This window comes from Petaurus breviceps, unplaced genomic scaffold (assembly GCF_028583685.1).
Source record: "Petaurus breviceps papuanus isolate PSGF00001 unplaced genomic scaffold, PetGlider_PUasm1.0 175, whole genome shotgun sequence".
NCBI classification, from domain to species: Eukaryota; Metazoa; Chordata; class Mammalia; order Diprotodontia; family Petauridae; genus Petaurus; species Petaurus breviceps.
The window spans coordinates 54,205,029-54,225,026 of NW_027185764.1; the positions used below are offsets into that span (position 1 = coordinate 54,205,029).

General features: G+C 36.6%; 1 pseudogene; it reads left to right on the forward strand.

Annotated features, from left to right (window-relative positions):
• Positions 1-19,164: 19,164 nt before the first annotated feature.
• On the forward strand, positions 19,165-19,757 carry LOC138159204 (phospholipid scramblase family member 5-like; annotated as a pseudogene).
• The last annotated feature ends 241 nt before the right edge of the window (positions 19,758-19,998 follow it).

A 19,998-nucleotide genomic window follows, 5' to 3' on the forward strand; every position in this document is an offset into this window, starting at 1 on the left:
TAATGAGATAGAAGGCTTATCACTCTTTCTTGGCTATGCTTCTATACTCCTAGAGAGAGATTCACAAAACTTACAAATGACTGAGAAAAGAAGATACTTTCAATGGAAACAACACATTTATGTTGGGCCTAATTTTTACACAGTAAGTTTAGGGAGAAATGAAATATTAACAAGGGTAGTATGAAGGGCTTTTTTTTAATAGAAGAGAAGTGTCTGAAAATAACCAATCTCCAAAATCCCCCCAGTGATAGATGGTATGTTATAACTTTAGTTGTTGATTCACAGTTTTGCTTTGCCCTAAATGGCATCATTTAAATTTACACTGGACCTTTTTCAGAAGCACAGAGAAGGATGTTACGATATTTAAAATCACTAATAGAAAATAAAGCTATTACACTTTATAGCTGATTGTCTTTAGATAATCGTAAGAAATACAGTAGATCTCTTTTTGCATACTTACTATCACTTGCTTTCTATGGGGCTAACATATGTTTTACCTTTTTCACAGGATGGTTACAAAAAGAAAATGGTATGATAAGGCTTAAGTACCTTCTAAAGAGGTAAGAACTAAACCAGACTATTTCACATTCAGGATCATTTTACACAGATACCTGGCTTCTGGCCACCACTGTGGAAGTTAAGGGTGAGAAGAAATTTACAAAAGAAATTCACAAAAAGCATGAAACCCAAAGGTCTTTTTGTAAGCACTAGTCCTTGCTGGACCAGAGAAGATATGACCTTCACTTTACAAGTCTTAGCTATTCACATAGTTTAGCATTCTTCTCAGCATCTTCATCTGGCACCATTGTTCTTTCAGCACAAAGCAAAAATTGAAAGAAGAGGGTGTTTGGAGAAAAAACACACATACATCTTTTCTTGGTCTGACTGACAAAGCATTTTACCCTTTGGAATAGATATTTTCAGTCAGATGAGTTTCAAGGATATGTTTTTGTTTTGTTTTTAAATCTCATTCCACATGGTTTGACTTTTATTTGTTTTCCTGCCACCCTTCTAGAATTACCCTTGGTATCTTTCCTAATCAGCAACATTAGGAGCTCCCTGGGCCACAGTGGAATGTAGACCTGCAAGTCAGTTGAGGTTAGTCTGGCCACGAGCCGCCATGTTAGGATTTCCTCAATGACAGTCAGCTTAGATGGGTCCCCTGCCAAGAATTCAAAAATAACCACAAGATTCCTCATTTTGCTTTCCATGGTGACTTTCTAGTCTTTCTTTTCCTTCCTAAGGGATTTTGAAGATCAGATGTCTAGTTTCAACCCTATAATTGTCCTGTTTCTTTGGCACAAGAGCAAAAGAATTGTCGTCAAGGTACAAGTGATGTTTTTCTAGAGTTTTCTCAATTTCTGAGGACAACATTTTTCATAAAATGGAGGCCAACCCAGAAAAGGTTACATCATTAATCAGTACCCTCTGTCTTTTTTTATAGTGTTTCTACACATGCAGGGGAAAAAATGTCATTGCTTCCAATCTGGAGTCAGTTGAGAATGAACAATATAGAGATGATCGAACCTACATAATTCAAAACTCATTCAAGTTTCAATTCAATTATTTTCTATGTGCATTGCTATATCAATCAATCAATCATCATTTATCAAGTACCTATTATGTGCTAGGTATTGTACTAGGTTCTGGGGATGTAATAACAAAAAATGTAAGCTAACACTACATTACAGAAGACAGCATCAGTTCACAGATCTAGAGTTGGAACAGGCATTAGAGGTCATATTGTCCAAATCCTTCATTTACCAGAGGGGCAGAGAAATTAAGTGACTTCCCCCATTAATGTCAAAGGCAATATTTGAACCCAGCCCCCTTAATTTCAGAACCAGTTCTTTCCTCTGTACATGTACACATACAAGTATATAGAAAATAAATACAAGGTAATGTGTTATGATTAAATTTTCAAGAGTAACAGAATTGGAAAACGTTTTCAATGAAAAAACAACTTAACAGAGGCAGCTAGATGATACAGTGAATAGAGCACCGGCCCTGGAATCAGGAGGATCTGAGTTCAAATCTGACCTCAGACATATAGCACAAAACTAGCTATGTGACCTTGGGCAAGTCACTTAACCCCAATTGTCCTGTCTTTCCCCCTCCAAAAAGCAAAAAAAAAAATAAAACCCCAAAGCAACTTATTACTTGAAAGTAACTGCAATGTGAGTACCTTTGGCCTTATAATTTATTTCAAAATTATATTTTGGTAGAGGTTGGTTGGTTGTTGTCCTTCATGCTTGAAGGGGGCCAAGATGACACTACTGTGTTGGGCTCAAGGTACATTATGTCTGACTGTGGCTGACCCGATCAATATGAGTTCAAAAAGATCTTGTCACAGGTCAGGCACAGATAGTCTATATGAATATTTGGAGTGGAAATGTCTAAATCTGCACATCTCATGATTTGTTTGAGCTACTGCAATTCTGCTTTGCTCATTGAGCACAGCTCCTTCTTTGATGTGGGGATGCCATGCTGAGAGGTCCTGTACCAGTGTCTCCCATGTCTCACAATAGATTCCAAAGCTCCTCAGAGAGACCTTGAGAATGTCCTTGTACAGTTTCTTCTGACCTCCAAGTGAGTGCTTGCCTTGTATAAGTTCTCCATAAAAAAATATTTTAGGCAAACATAGGTTGGGCATCTGATCATTGCCAGTCCATCAGAGTTGTACTCTCTGCAGTAGAATTTGAATGCTTGGCAGTTCAGTTTAAGAAAGGAACTCAGTGTCAAGTACCATATCTTGCCAGTTGATCTTCAGAATCTTCCGAAAACAATTCAAATGGAAGCAATTCAGTTTCCTGGCATGGTACTGGTATACCTTCCAGATTTCACAGACAGGTTAACAATGAAGTCAGTACAATGGCTCTGTAGACCTTTAGGTTGGTAGCTAGCCTAATACCTTTTCTCATTCACACTTTCCTTCAGAGCCTCCCAAACACCAAGATAGCTCTATCAATGAACACTTTATCATCTACATGTACCTCCCTAAAAAGTATACTTCCAAAGTATACTTCTCCATGCCACTCAAAATCTCTCCATTTGCTGTAACTGGTGATTTCATATATGCATGGTGCAGTGTTGGCTGGTGGAGAACCTCTGTTCTCTTGGTATTAATTGTCAGGTCAAAATTAATACAAGCATCAGAGAATCAATCAATACTCTTGATTTTTTGTCGTTGTTGTTGTTAAGAACAAGCAATTAAATTAGGACAGTGAATACTTTCTTTTCAGCAAAATTAAAATACTAGAGTTGTCTGCGGTAAACATTCCAGAACTTCTGTCTCCAGGCATCTTAAAGCTGAAGTTTCTCTTTCATGATTCCTTGAATATCTTGTGTTACAACCTACTAACACCAATTCTGTGCATTTTAATTACCCTTTGGCAATAACTCTGCACATTCCTGAATACGTCAGGTATGATCGTCAATGAATGCAAAGGAAATGGACTACTACTCTTATATTGCCTTTCATAAGTTTAGGTCTGTGATTCAATAATTCTCTTAAAGCTAATGTTTTGCCATGCTTCTGACACAGCTTCTAACTAATACGAGGCATGATATAACCTTGACTATTTTATGATCATACCTAGTCTCGATTGTGTTGTGATAACAATGGAGAGATGTGACCAATAAACTTTTAATATTTAACAAAAATAATATTAGCCTGGAGGGACTCCCTGGGGTTTTTAAGGTCCACCAAGAGGAGTACCATGTTTCCCCAATAATAAGATACTGTCTTATTAATTTTTTTGGACAGAAAAACACCAGAGGGCTTATTTTCAGGGGAGGGCTTATTTTAAAGAACATTGACAGCAATTTTAATAAACAGGTAAATGTGAACAAAAAAAGTGTACCTTTATTCAATAAGCAAATCACTGGGGAAGAACAGGATGACGTGCTCACTGCTGCAGCTCTGATTGGATGCAGCTCAGAGTGTGGCGTGCTATTCACGGGGGGGGTTCGGAGGGGAGGACAGTGCATACAGAGGGTACCATAATGTAGTGTGTAGTGCAGGGAATCTTCACTACAGTAGCAATCTAAATAGGGCTTATTTTCGGGGGAGGGCTTATTTTAGAGGAATCTTACACAGTAAGGGGAGGGCTTATTTTCGGGATAGGTCTTATTATCGGGGAAACACGGTAATACAAACACTGACACTAATTTCTTCCTTTGTTAGCCAACTGCTTAAGCCAGAATATTAATCCACCTCTCTGCCTCCTTAAAAGACTGATTTCCATTCTCTACCTAATATTATTGAATTTAGATTGAAGCAATAAGTAATAGCCACTGAGCCATCTTTCTCTTTAGAGCCTGATTTAAAGAAGGAGCCAGTCTTAATCCATAACTGTTTCTTGCACGTGAAATTTGGAGAAAGGAAGGAGATGCATGATCATGCTTATGATTTTCTCTTTATATTTACCTGTGAGAAATAGCCTTAATTCTTCTTCTTTGCCTCTAACTCTTACTTACAATTAACTTCTCTGACATGCTACAGTAAGTTGAAAGTAGAGTACCATACATGGAAACATTATTTAAAGGATGTTAATGAAATGGTTTATAATGTAATTTAAATCCTTGTTCTTTGTGTTTAAAAAATAGGAAGCACTATATTGGTCTTTGAGGAATAAAAATCAACAGAAACCTATTAATGCTTTTTATTTGAAACCCCAGTTTCCTATCTAACATTGACAGAGTAAACAACATGGTGCATTTCTGTCAATTATACTATGATGAAGGTAAGAGAAAATAGCACATATATCATTGTAATTGATTGTAAATGAGAATTGAAATGAACATACTGTACTTTTCATTGTTATGAATTCAATTCCACAGAAATTTTTTAAGTATCTGACATGCTCAAAGAAATGTGTTAGGTGGTAGGTATAGAATTTATAATAGTGATGCACGTGTATTATGGCACTTTGGAGTACTTTGCCACAATAATCCTATGAAGCAGGTTATATAAATATTATCATCTACATTTTAAAGAGGAGGTTCAAAGAAACCATCATTGATGTTGTTTTTAGTAAGGTTGAGTGACTTGACCAAGGTCACACAGCTAATAAGTGGAGGTGTGAGGTTTGATTGGAGGAAGTGTAAGGTAAGTACAGAAAACAAGCCGTACATGGGGTTGCCAATATTTTGAAAAAAAAAAGGGCAATTACACCTGGAAGGATCAGTCAGGCAGTCAACTACCATTTATTAAGTATCACTATATTTTAGGCACTGTGCTAAATTCCATGATCTGGGTAATCCCTAGAAGGGTAAAAATACTTGTTGGTTAATTGATTATTGGATGTCTTTGGCTGTGTCCAATACCAAAACCTTCAGATAAATAGTGAAATAGTTAATTGTCTGAGTTTGTACAGATATGAATCCAGATATGAATGTAATGGTTAGTGGTTGTTGGGGTTTTTTTCCTCAGAGAATTCATCACAAAAGAGTATCATAGATTCATTGAAACTCAGAATCTCAGTTTATAAGTGACCTGAGAATACATTCTACTTCCAGTCCTCTACTATCCAGCATCACTGTCCTAGTTGCCATTCTTCATACCCAACCCTTTGTGAGAATTCCTTCTACAACATCCCAAATGAATATTCCTCCAGTCTCCGCTCAAAGATGTATAATAAAGGAGAAACTCACTATCATGAGGGAGTAGAGTTTATACTTAAACAGTTCCTACAGCTAAAATTTTTTCTTTACTCTGAACCTAAAACCATCTTTCTGCAGCTTCAACCCTGCGCTCCTTTGGTCCTGGGACCAAACAGAAGAAGTCTAATCTCTCTTCCACATGAGAGATTTTCAAATACTTAAGAGAGCTCTTCTATACTGCCCCTCCTCCATTAAGTCTTTTCCATTCTAGGTTAAACATCCCCTGCTACTTCTTTTGGACTTCGTAAGACATGCTTTCTAGTTTTCTCACTATCCTGGCCATCTTCTTTTGAATACACTATATGTGTATTCATAATGTGCCCAGAACCAAATATAATATTCTAACCATAGCCTAATGAGGGAGGAGGAAGGAAAGAAGGAAACAAGCATTTATTAAGTATGATCTTTGTACCAGGTACTGTGTACTGAGTGCTTTACAAGTATCAGATTTTCTATTCTCATAATAATTCTGGAGTTAGGTATTATGAGTATCCTTATTTTACAGATGAGGAAACTGAGGAAGACAGAGGTTAAGTGACTTGCCTAAGGTCACACAGCTAATAAGTGTCAGAGGTCAGATTTGAACTCAAGTCTTCTTGGCCCAGCACTCTATCCACTATACCACCTAGCTGCCTCTGACCCACTGCCAGAACATAGTGGGATTATTATTTCCCTTCTTGTAGACACTGTTAATGCAGGCTAAGATAGCATTAGATTGTGTTTTCCATCTCAATTAATCAAAACATTTGTCAAGTACCTACTATGTGCCTAGTGTGTCACATTGTCATTTTTATATTAAATTTATAATCTATTAAATCTCCAGATTATTTTCATACAAACTCTTGTTTAACCATGTCTCCCCACTATCTTTAAAAAGTTAATTTTTTGAATCCAAGTAGAGAGTTTTACATTTAATTTTCACCTTATTTTATTTGACTTTGGATCCTGACTTTTGCCTACCAATTTAAGCTTTGTGTTATTTTTAAATTAAACAAGCATTTTAACTACACGTTCACCTAAGTGACTATCAAAAATGTTCAAGAGTGTAAGACCAAGGAAAAATTTTTGTGGAAATGCACCAGAATGACCTTCCAAGTTGACAATAATAGATTAATTACTACTTTTTGGATCTAGACACTGAATCAGCTCCAAATCCTTGTAAATGGACTACTGTATAGTCCACAACTCTCCATCTTTTCCATAAAGATAGAATTAGAATTTTAATCAAAAACTGTACTGAAATTTAATCATACTTTATCTATAACATTTCTCTGTTCTACTTGTCTAGTTACTGAGGGGAAAACAAAAACAAAAGGAATGGAGCCTATTTGACATAATTTGTTCTTGATTGATGAATACATGTTGGCTTTTAATGATCTCCTCTCTCTTCCCACTCAGTAATCACCAGAGATCAAACATAGCTCCCTTTTTTACAATTGTCTTTAGTCCCTTAACTGCTTTCTTGTTTATCTTTTTTTTTCTATTAGATTTATTTACATCTGAAAGGAGAATATTGAGGTGCTCAACCAGTATAGTTTTGCTATCTATTTCTCCTTATAATTAAATTAACTTTACCTCCAAAATGATTAAATGCTATTTCATTTAGTTTAAATATATTAAAGATGGATATTATTCATTATCTATGGGGCCTTTTAGCACCATTAAATCATGTCTAATTTTACTAATGCTTTGTTTGAGATTATGATTTCTGCCCTTGCTTTTTTAAAATTTACCTGAAACACAATTTTTGCTCCATTCCTTCATTTCCATTCTGAAGACATCCTGATGAATAAATAGGAGAGATGACCCATTCCAGATGTACCAAACAACTGATACCATCTTGAAGATCACTTTCCCTCCAATCAGGTCTCTATGAGTCTGCACAGTATCCAATACTCAAGAAACCTGGAGATAACAGCCCTAACCCTCCATGATGATTTTAATGCACCAAGCACTTTATGTCTTTGTGTGTTCATCCCTCCTTTATTTGATTCAAATAAGAGTGAAGATATGAGATAACCACTCCCATAATCCACTTCTCCAAATTTTATAATGTTCTTTTAGCACAGCACACTTATCCAAAATAGTCACTGAAAATCTTCCCATAAACCTTTAAAAGACAGTGGCCAAGCAATACATCCTCTGGTTCTATCCCTAGCAATTCATAGGATTTATTACATAAAGGAATCTTAAAGGTCTTCTAGTCCAATCCCTTCATTTCACAAACAAAGAACCTGAGGCCCATAGACAATAAAAGTCTTGCGGGGGGGAGGGCAGTGCCAACATGGTGGAGTAGAAGCAGGAAATTCCATGACCTCCCCTGCACCAACCACCTCAAATACCTATAAAATATGGCTCTAAACAAATCTCCCACCTAAGGCAGCCTGGCAGGCTGACAGGAAAGGTCTATTGCCCTGAGCTGGGAGCCCAGCCCAGTCCTGCATGAACCCTGCAGTTTTTTACCCCAGAGAGGCAGCAGCAGCCAGAGCAGACTTCAGAGGAATGAATCACCAGAAGCTATGGCAGTTTCCAGACTTTTCAACCCATAAATGCCAAAAAGAAAGTAAAAGGTCAGTTAGAAACTCGGTTGGAAAGGAAAGGTGCGGTCCTGCCCCTGACCCCAGGAGTGAGAGCTGGCAGAGGCATGGTGGCTGTGGCTGCAGTGTATGCCATGCAGCTGCCTCAGGAGCTCCTGGCCTACAGATCATAGGGGGACCAAGCAACCATTCAGAGGGTAATCACCCTTGCTTTGACCTGCTTGAATCTGGGTCACTTTCTCAGGCAGTGGTCCTGGGGTAAGAAATGCCAGTGTGCCAGAACATGTGGTAGCTATAGAGAGGGTGCCCTCCTCAGACCTCTGACAACATTTGCAAAAATCCCAGCAATTTGGGACAAAGCTCTCATCTTTGGAAGCAGAGTTCTACTGTGGCAAAGAGCTCAAAAGTCAAGTAATTGACTGGCAACATGAGCAAGCACAGGAAGCACAAAAAGACCATAAAACCTTTTTGGTGGACAAAAAGGATCAAAGCATGGAACAGGAGGAAGACAGCATAGTCAAAACTCCTGCACCAAAAGCTTCTAAGAAAAATATGAATTGGTTATGGGCCATGGAGGAGCTCAAGAAGGATTTTGAAAGTCAAGTAAGAGAAGTAGAGGAAAAACTGGGAAGAGAAATGAGAATGATGCAAGAAAATCATGAAAAGAGAGTCAAGAACCTGACTGAAGAAAATCATACCTTAAAAAATAGACTAATTCGAATTGTGAAAGAAGCCCAAAAAGCCAGTGAGGAGAAGAATACCTTAAAAAAACGAATTTGAGATATAGAAAAGGAATTTCAAAAACTCACTGAAGAGAATAATTCCTTCAAAATTAGATTGGAATAAATGGAAGCTAATGACTTTATGAAAAATCAAAATACTATAAAACAGATCCAAGCAAATGAAAAAATAGAAGGCAATGTGAAAAATATCATTGGAAAAACCATTAACCTGGAAAATAGATTCAGGAGAGATCATTTAAAAATTATTGGGCTACCTGAAAGCCATGATCAAAAAAAAGAACCTAGAAATCATCCTCCAAGAAATTCTCAAGGAAAATTGTCCTGATATTTTAGAACCAGAGGGCAAAATAGAAATTGAAAGAATGCACTGATCACCTCTTGAAAAAGATTCCCCCAAAAAAATGCCTAGGAATATTATAGCCAAATTCCAGAGTTCCCAGGTCAAGGAGAAAATATTACAAGCAATCAGGATAACACAAGATCTAGCAGCTTCTACTTTAAGGGATAGAAGGGCTTAGAATATGATATTCTGGAGGTCAAAGGAGCTAGGATTAAAACCAAGAATCACCTTTCCAGCAAAACTGAGTATAATATTTCAGGGGAAAATATGGTCATTCTATGAAATAGAGGACATTGAAGCATTCTTGATGAAAAAAAGTTGAATAGAAAATTTGACTTTCAAGTACAAGAAGCAAGAGAAGCATGAGAAGATAAACAGGGCAAAGAAATCATAAAGAACTTATTAAAATTGAACTATTTACATTTCTACATGGTAAAATGATAATTGTAACTCATGAGACTTTTCTCAATATGAGGATAGTTGATGGGAATATACATGTATATGTATATATATAGGTGTGTGTGTGTATACATACATATATATGTTTATATAGGAGGGTATGTGTGTATATAAATACATATGTGAGTGTATGTATACATGTATATGTATACATAGACAGAGGGCACAGGATCAGTTGAATAGGAAGGGATGATATCTAAAAAATAAAATTAAGAGGTGAGAGAGGAATATAATGAGAGGAGATAGGGAGAGATAGAATAGGGTAGATTACCTCATATAAAAGAGGCAGGAGAAAACTGTTACAAAGGAGGGGAAGAACAGGAAAGCAAAAGAGAATGGGTCAACTTTACTCTGTCATTGAATTTGCCTTAAGGAGGGAATAACATAAACACTAAATTGGGTATCTTAAACTAGAGGAAAGTAGGGGATAAGAGGATGAATGATAGAAGGGAGGGAAGATTGGGGGGAGGATAGTTAGAAGTACACACTTTTGAAAAGGGACAGGATCAAAGTAGAAAATAGAATAAGTGGGGGTGGGATAGGATGGAGGGAAATATAGTCATTCTTTCACAATATATCTACTATGGAAATGTTTTGCATAACTGCACATGTATAACCTATATTGAATCACTTTTCTTCCCAGTAGGGGTGGGTGACAAGGGAAGAAGAGAAAGAATCTGGAAATCAAAGTTTTAAAATCAAATGTTGAAAAAAATATAAATTATTATTATTTTTTTTTACATGCAACTGGGAAATAATATGTGCAGGCACTGGGGTATAAAGGTCCATCTTGCCCTGCTAGAAAGTCAGAGGGGGATGGGGAAGGATATAGGAGAGAGCAGACTGGAGGAAGGGGTATTCAGTAGAATTGCAATTTTAGGGTGGGAGGTAGGGGAGGGATGTGGAGAAAATTTATAACTCAAAATTTTGGGGAAATGATTGTTGAAAACTAAAAATAAACAAATTAAACAAAAATAAATTAATTAATTAAATAAGAGAATATCAAAAAAAAAGTCTTGCCCAAAGTCCCTGGACTTGGTGACTTCAATTCATCAAGGGTGGTTAGGAAATCTTTTATCACCCTATTTATTATATTAGGTATCTTAGTCACATTTTTATAAATTTTCCAGTTCATAGAAAATTCTCTTTGGCAGATAAAAAAGAAGCCAAATATAGGTTGAACAATATTGTCTTATTTTTCCTTTCTGTTCTCATTCATCTATTCACCCTGAAAAGTAGGCTTATCCCTTCTTTAATCTTCCTTTTCCTTCTAACAGTTCTTAAAAAACATTTTTATTTTATTTGTACTTCCTTCTCTTGTTTATTTCCTCCCTTCTCCCTTCCTCCCTTCCTTTTTTTCCCTCTGTTTTATTCTTGATCCATGTGGGGACCTACTGGGTGAAAACTACCTCCACTGACACAGAATTGGAATTTAAAATCCAAGTAAAACTCAAGTCTAGTTTTCTCTTGCTGTTCCTTTTCAGCCTCATTCTTTAATCTTCTGAAAAGGGTCATGGTTCTGTTCATAGCAACTGACTCAGCATGTATTTAAGACAGCATAAAACAAATAAAACATATAGACCAGAAATAATGTAGCAGTTTTTGTAGAATCAACAATTAACCTTAGTATACTTAAAGATAGAGAATAAAGAGTTGTTTTCATTAAATTATCAAATTAGTTTAGATTGGACCTGTTAGCTTTCTAAGACACAAGTCATGGTTTTTGTTTTGACTTTGTTTTTTTTTCCTTTTCATTTGCGTGTATGTATGTTTTCAAAGCAGAATGAATTTTGTTTTGTTTCAAATTTTGCATCAGGATGAAGAGCTCAATGTATGGAAATTCCCTCCATGGATGCATCTTCTTGACATCTCACCTGTCATTTGTGAGATGTCTGAGACACCGAGAAGTAAAGTGATTAATTAATGACCACATGTGTGTCCTAAGATGCATCCATGCAGGGTGTCAGGGTCAGGACTCTTGAACTTAGCTCTTTATAATTCCCAATCCAACCCTCTATCCACTATGCACATTGCCTTTATCAAAATAATTTTTATTCTTATAAATTGTTCGAAGGAGGAAAAGTGACTAGACAAGAGAGTGAGTGATTACTTATTTATGTAGAATTCCCATTCCAGCATTCTGTCAATGCTCAATAAATGTCAAATAATAACTCTGGAAGTGAGTTAAGATTTCATAATGTTAAAACAAAAATTTTAAAACAGCATTTTTAAATAAACAAGAAACCTCTAAAAATCATAACATCTCTGGTCAGTAGAAATTGTTCTGCACATATATTATCACAAATGTGGAAAGTGTGCCTGCCTTCTTATGACAGGTCATTTCAATTGCATTATAGGATACAAAATTCTGCAGATTGTTAGGAAAAAATATGAACTTAATTATATCTATAAATAGGCATTATTCACTTACTCATTAAAGTTGTATTTTTTCCTTTCCTTTTTTCTCTTTTATTTTCTATTTATCCTTACCTTCCTTTCTTCTTTTCCCTCTATTGTTTTTTCTCTCTCCTCTTTGATTTCAGACTAGGTCTATCTCAACTTTCATTTCTTTTCTTTGTTTTCTCCTCTTTTTTCTTTCCTTTTCCTTCTTTCCTCTCTATTCTCTCTTTCCTTTTTTTCCTTCCTTCCTTCTCTCTCTTTTTTTCTTTTTTCTGTCACCATATTGGTCTCTGTTTTAGTAAGGACCCCTGATTAACTTAATACACTGCAACTCAGATCTCCTGAACTCAAGAAATCCGCCAGACTCAGGAATTAAATAGCAGGAATTAAAGAGAGACACCACCATACCCAGCCAAGAGTAGTATTTTCCAAAGAAAGCAATATTAGAGATTAATTTCTTGGCATGTTCTAACAATATCTAGTAATTCTTATCCTACTCTAGCAGATTTTATTTCTTTAAGAAAAGATATTTAACCAGCATCAGGCACTACCCTTTCCTGATCAACAACCTCACCCTAGTGGTTATACGAATCCCCATTCACTGGGCAGAAATACAGAGGAAGTCAGGTTCAAAGTTTCTAAGGTCCTAGGTTCTAAAAAGAGTGGCAGACTTTTGATCCCTCAGCTCCCCCACTCTGTAGGGTAGTATGGGCTTATCTAGGGAGTGTGGGATTTGTTATGAATTTACCAAGTCATAATCAGCTCCCATCTCCTGAACTTTGGAAAACTTTGACCCTTCCTTAATTTTATGTTGTAATGAACCTCCTCAGAAGAATAAAGCAGAGGCAAGACCTTGTCATTCCTTTGCTCAAGGACTCTTTGCCTTTAGAAGAAAATACAGACTTTTATTTAGCATTTAAAGCCATCCACAGCATGGCCCTAAGTGATATCCCCCGATTTATTACACATTTCTCCCTTCAAAAACTCTACACTACAGACAAACATACCTGCTTGAAGTTTTCTCTCCACAGCATCCCATCTCCAATCACCAGGCCTTTGACACAGGCTGTCCTCCATACCTGGAAGGCTTGACTTCTTCACCTACACTTCTTGGAAATCCCTGGCTCCTTTCTAGATTCAGTTCCTTCAAAGAGTCTTTTTGGATTCCCCTGGTTGTTAGTCTTCTTCCCCAAATCACTTTGTATTTATGTCCTATAATATAGCAGCAGCATGATGTAGTATATGGAGTGTGTCTTGAAACTAGAAATACATAGACCCAAGTCCTACCTTGTTATATACTCCCTGTGTGATGCTGGGCAAATCACTTAATCTTTCAGTTCTCTAGTCTTTAAGACTATAAGTTGCAGAGAGGTGCTCTGGCACTGTTAGAAGGAACATCTTAATCTAAGAGTTCACTACTGCAAAAAGAAAGTCATATGTCTTGTCTCTATCCTATTCCTATATTTATTTACCGTGATAAGTTGTGCACCCAAGTAGAATGTAATTCTGCTTTTGCATCTCACATACCCAGCATGGTGCCGGACACATACTAGGCCTTGAACAATGCTCATTGATTAATTAATTGACTAACTGATGACAGAGCAATGGAATCTACTTTCTACCAAACAGACAAAATACATTTAACTATATTTCCTCTTGGCATAGAATCAATAAAGCAATAAGACAATACCTAATAGCAACAAAACAATGCACAATAAACCATCTGCCACTGAGCCTCACCACCAAAGCTTCCCCAGGAATCCAGAACACCCATGAGAGGACAAAGGATTTCTCTTAACCTAATAGTTATAGAAAATTCACAATTCAGTTTGCTTAGCCTGCATGGCTAAATCTTCTATAAATGTGCAAAGACGTACAGATAATAAAGCAGTTCTCACCTGATATTCAGTTCATACATCCTCAGGCTGAGATTTAGAAATTCTAGACCTTGGACCTCTCTCAGGACAAGTCACAGATTCAGAATGTGGTGTGGGAGGAATTCCTGAAGTCCCAGGCAGTTCCTATCATAGCAGGGATCTGAAGGAGGAGAGCTTAGTGGAAGGCCCTGGGAAGGGGCAGCAGCACTTGGCACCAAGTCACCTCTTTCCTACAGTAAACATTTCCTGTTGTCATTTTCACACTTACAGTATGAAACCCTGGGGTTGGGGAGGAAGGGAGAAACTGAGGTCTACTACATCCTATCCCTAGAACAATGTTTGTAGTGCCTTTCAAGTTCATGAAATACACATGGATATCTGTGAACATACATCAACATCATAAGGATAATCATTTGGCAAATATACAGTTATGAGAAAACATCTCAAGTACAAAGTACAATGCACATGTAGTTACTTTATATATGGCATTACTTCTATAATTAAATACAACTAACTTTATTATATACAATCAACATAAAACACAGTGACCAAATATATAGATCACATGCTGAAGCATCCTGTATGTACAAATTATATATGTGTGCATATATACATATATGTACACACACATACATCATAGCATACTACCATAAAAAACAAAGAAGCAAAATCTAATAAAAAAGCACATTTTATAGCAAATACATAGGGCATATACAATATATCATTGGTGATACATTGTTCCTTTACTCCTGCTCACAAAGGAGTCTAAACAATTCTTCAATGGATGTTGTGGTGCATTATATTAGTGGGGCCACTACCATTCCTTGGGATTATTTCATAGACAGGCAATTTGTCTAATTTTTCACCTACTTGACATAAATCAACTTTCCATAAATTCACTTTCTTGTATATGTGCATATGTGTACATGTCACTGTAACAACAAGCACCCTAGCATACCCAGGATTGCTGCCAGCACAGGTTCTTTGATCTGCTTTTCTAAAGGAAAGCAACTTTAAAGGGGTCAGCAATCTTATTTTAATTACATATATTTATATATAATATATTGTGCACACGTATATGTATATGCATGTGCATGTATATGTGTATATGTATGTATATAAAATTCACTTGGATCAAGAGAAAAAGTCAGCACCCTGAACTTCAGAGAAAGGACAAACAGAAATTACAAGCAAGAAAAATACAGACAAAGAAAATAACACAAATCAACAGACAGGGCTTCTAGCTGTCTGACCAAAGCTATACATACAGTTACCAGAGAGAGAAGCACCAACATCTGGTTTTCAAAGCTGGGGCAGCTCCTTAAGGTCTACCCAAAGCCTTGTCTGGCCAAATCATAGGAACACTATTCCAACGAGTGAGCCCCAAAGCAAAACCTCACCTCAGAGTATAAATACCCTTCTTCAGAGCCAAAGGGCATCACAATCCTCGTGACCCACTACCTAATTGTAAAGTAACAAAAAGTGTGGGGCTTCCTGAAAAAAACAAGCCTCCCCTAATCAAGCTCCTCTTGTTGGGCTCCTCCTGAGGCCTATTAATGGGTGAGGAAGGTCTTCAACTCCCATTAACATTATAGTCACGCACAAAAAATATTCTTTTGACAGAACCCTAGAACATCTAGCCAGTGAACTCATCATTATTCTGTTTCTTTCAGAGGTCTTCTGAAATGAGCCTTAGATACTATAGACAGCAAGTCTCCGTTCAGCCAATCTTTCAAACTAGTTATGAATGTCTACATCTTTTCCAAAGCACAAGTCAATTGGCAAATGTAGCTCTCACCCAAACATTAGCATGTGTAATGTAAAGTTTATGGCTTCCTTCCTGGTTGTATGTTCCAAGAGCCATATGTTGATTTCACTGAAACATTTTCTCAGGCCTCAAGGCTTCCAGCTTGTTCATCAGTGAGCACTTGAAACTCTCAGGCTACAGGTCTCCTTGATGGTGCAAATGTATGATTCTAGGCTTCTTGATTCTTGCTAAGGCCAATACTTCTTAAATTATTTGCTTTATCAGAATGAATTCTGACAGGGAAGTAGTACATAGAGAAATATTTCTTTTACAATATCTTTGCAGCTCTCAAAGTTCTCTGGTTCTCGTTATATATGACTGCACATATTAGGTGAAATGTTCAGTCACCACTAGGATGTGGTTTATCTACATACCGAAACAAAAAAATCAATGCACAGAAGCTCTAAAGGCTTGCTAGTACTTAATATTCTCCAAGTATATGCAGCATGAGTTGGCAGCACTTTCCTTAAATACATTGAGCATGTCTCACATGTCTTACAGGCATTACTGATTCTCGATGCCAGTAATATTTTTCCCCTAGCATGGGTTTTTTTTTTCTTTACCCAAGTATCCAAATTCTTCATGTTGAGCTGACAAGTCAATAGATTAAAATGTCTTGGGCAACCTGGAACCTAAGACTGGATCCATTGTACAGTTTCAACTTCTGCCATTGTCTCAATAGCGAAGTGTCCTTTGTTTGAGACCCCAAGGGATACTCATTGCTTCTTTATTTGTATCACTTCTTATGCCTCTTCTTCATGAAGCAGCCATCAGGAATGGTCATACAAAGATAACTGAGGCAATGCAACAAAATTCACAAACACTGATGACACTCATTCTGATGGAAGGCTTAGATTCTGCTGCATTTTATTTGATGAAAATCGATCTCTCTATAGGTGATTCACTTTTCATCTTAGCTATGGACTCATGACTACTAGAAGAAAGCATCTACATCCACATTTTACTAGTACCAATCTGTGATGAGGAGTGTCCATTCAAGATAAAGCTGGTCAAAATGGAAGTCAATGGATCATAATCCTCCCCATTAAAATTGAACTCTCTCTATATAGTCTTAGAATTTACCAATGGAAATTCACTTCAAAGCTACAATTCATCAATAAATATTTATTAAGCACCTACTATGTGACAGGTACTGTGCTAAGTACTGGGGATATAGAAGGAAGTAAAAGACAGTCCCTGCCCTTGAGAAGTTTGGAACCTAATGAAAGAGACAACATGCAAATATAAACAAAATGACCTATATATGGGATAAATAGGGAATAATTAATGGAGAGAAGGCAGTAGAATTAAGAGGGGTTGAAAAGGCTTCCTGTAGAAGAGGGAATTTTAGTTGGAACTTACAGTAAGTCAGGAACTCCAATTTGTGTATAGGACAATAACTTTCAATATCAATAAGTCTGCTACTAACAAATACAATAAGTGATTGGTAACTCTATCTCTCTTGTCATGTGACTACACTAAAGCCTCCATAAATCAATACAATGTGCATATTTGAGGTGGTAGACCAAATCTTTAAAATCATGTTCACATTTCTCATCCTAACAATCTCCATATGATGTCAAAGGAATCAAGCAATCTTGCCTTTTCTTATCCTTCTGGGCTTTGATTTTATTGTTGTTCCTTGCAACCACTTACCCACAAGTGACACAAGTCACCAAATAGCTAACCTCAAATAACAAGATAATTTAGGAGGAAAATCTAATTGTTTTACTTAAGTTAATGCCACAATACTCATAGTATGCAGTTTTTTTTTTAAAGAACTAAAAAGTCATACCTGATTCAGTGGCTCTATCACTTTACAATGGAAGCATCTTATACAAAGCCCAATTTAGCCATATTTTAAACTTGTAAAAATCACTTATTGAAAAAAGGAAACATATCATTGTGAGATAATTGCCTTTGGAGGTATTACATACATTCCCATTGTGAATATATGATATGAAGAATATTAGTGGCTTGTCATAGCTAAAATTTATAAGACAGAGTTATTTCTAGGGACATAATGACAGCGATATGAAGGTATTCACCCTACATTAATTCAAATCTGCAAGTATTTTTTAGCACCTATACCTAGGATACAGAGACACAAAATTCAGGTAAGATATGATCCCTGTTTTCAGGGAGCTTACAATCTATTGATATCCAGTTAAGGATACTAAACTTGGCTCTCTCAATGAGCAAATAGACCAAGTCTACACCTTAAAGAAAACAGACCCTTCAGGATAATAGACTGATTCAACTCACTTAGCCAGATTCTCCCTAGATGGCAAGTACTTAAGATACCATATCCCTATCAAGAGATCCATGGTTTGGGGTGGCCAGGTGGCTCAGTGAGTAAGAGCACCAGCCCAAGAGTTGGGATGACTTGGAATAGAATCCGGGCTCTGATACTTAGCACCACACCCAGAAATAACTGGCCATGTAACCTTGAGCAAGTTACTTAACCCCAATTGCTTTAAAAAGAGAGAGAGAGGGATCCATGGTTCTCATGATCCAGCAAGTACAATTGGTCCTCTGAGTTATCAACCCACCAAGCAATGGCAACCACCAGTGAGTGACTCTGGCCCTAGAATCTCTTCCTATATCTAGTAAATCTTATTCAGGAAAAGTTCAAATCCTTGACTCTCTTAATGCATTTTCACAACTTTTAAATTACATGCTTTGTACACTTGCCTCTCGGAATCTAGTCTCAATTTGCCTATGTTCCTCTCTGTACTTGGTACCAATCGACTTAAAATGAAAAAGTCTAGAGTTGTCACATCTTTTCAATCAGTGCTGTAGGCTACTAAAGCTAAAATGATTTAGAGGAGAAAAAAATCAATGGTGTTAACAAAGGCAGTGAGGTAGAAACATACAGTGAGTAATGTGTAATTTAGTTGGAACATAGTACATGTAAGAGGAAATCAAGTATTAACTAGTAATATTAGATGGAGCCCAATAGCAGTGGGCCTCTCCTGCTGGGCTTGAATGTTTGGGTTCCATTTGTGAATCACTAAGGAGCCAATGAAGATTTTTGAATGATGGAGTGATGTTATTAGAACTGATCATTAAAACTGATCATCATTATCAAGACAAAAAAATATCACAAAAGGTATCATATAACTTTCAGGTATATTTGCTGTGTAACAGAACATCATCATCTCCCCTCATAAAGAGCATCATTTGGGAACTAGAGTGAGGCACTCACCTCTTGTTATTTTTCTAGACTGACAAGAAGTAGACAGATACCTTCTAAAGTTTCATACTTTTTTGTGTTTTCTCCCATTGCTGCAATTAGAAAAGCCGTTCTTTTTAAAGAGGGTAGTCAGACATCTTCATGTCCTCTCAAGTGATACTTGTCACTGAAACTTCCAGCAAATATAAGATTAAAAACTGCTTGGAACAAAGAGTGGACTTGGCAGTGGAAGAAAGCATCTGCGTTAGCCATCATTTCTGTCTACCATCAAGATCCTACACTCTGAGAGTCAGTGATAACACTGGTCAAGCTGTGATTACAGTTAACAAACTATTGAGATGCACCAGCTACTGGTGCCCTTGCTACCTGCAAGAGTTAGAAATTCAAGGCCCTAGCAAAATAATTGGTTATGTTGTATAGAAATGGGACCCTTTCCTGCCAAAGTTCACAATTTAATATGAAAGCAAAGAAGATATTTTGAAAAATGTGGATCCCTATGCAATATGTAAATGTTTTGGAGATGTTGACTTTGAGGTTAAAATCATTAATAAAATATAACAATTGGGAAGATTTAAAAGTATTGGTCAAGATTTGTAACTGATGTTTTCACAAAGGCTGACAATTTTGGGATACACGTTCCTGCAGATCCAAATGTAAAAATCAAAGTAGGCATCATTGAAACCTATTTTCTCTTCAACTTTATTTTTTTTTAACATTCACTGGCTGGACTATAACAAGGAAGATGAAAGAAATGATAAAAATATATAGATCATATTTCAAAATCCTTTGGGGGTCAGCTTTTTATTTCTGTAATGCCTGGATATCAGATTTATTTCTTTTTTTTTAAAGAAAACATTAATTATAGCATTTGCTAAAATATAACTAAACAAAGTAAAAAAATCTCCCTGCAAAAAATTATATGTGTTCATATATACACTTATATGTAAGTATACATATATACATTCATATACACAC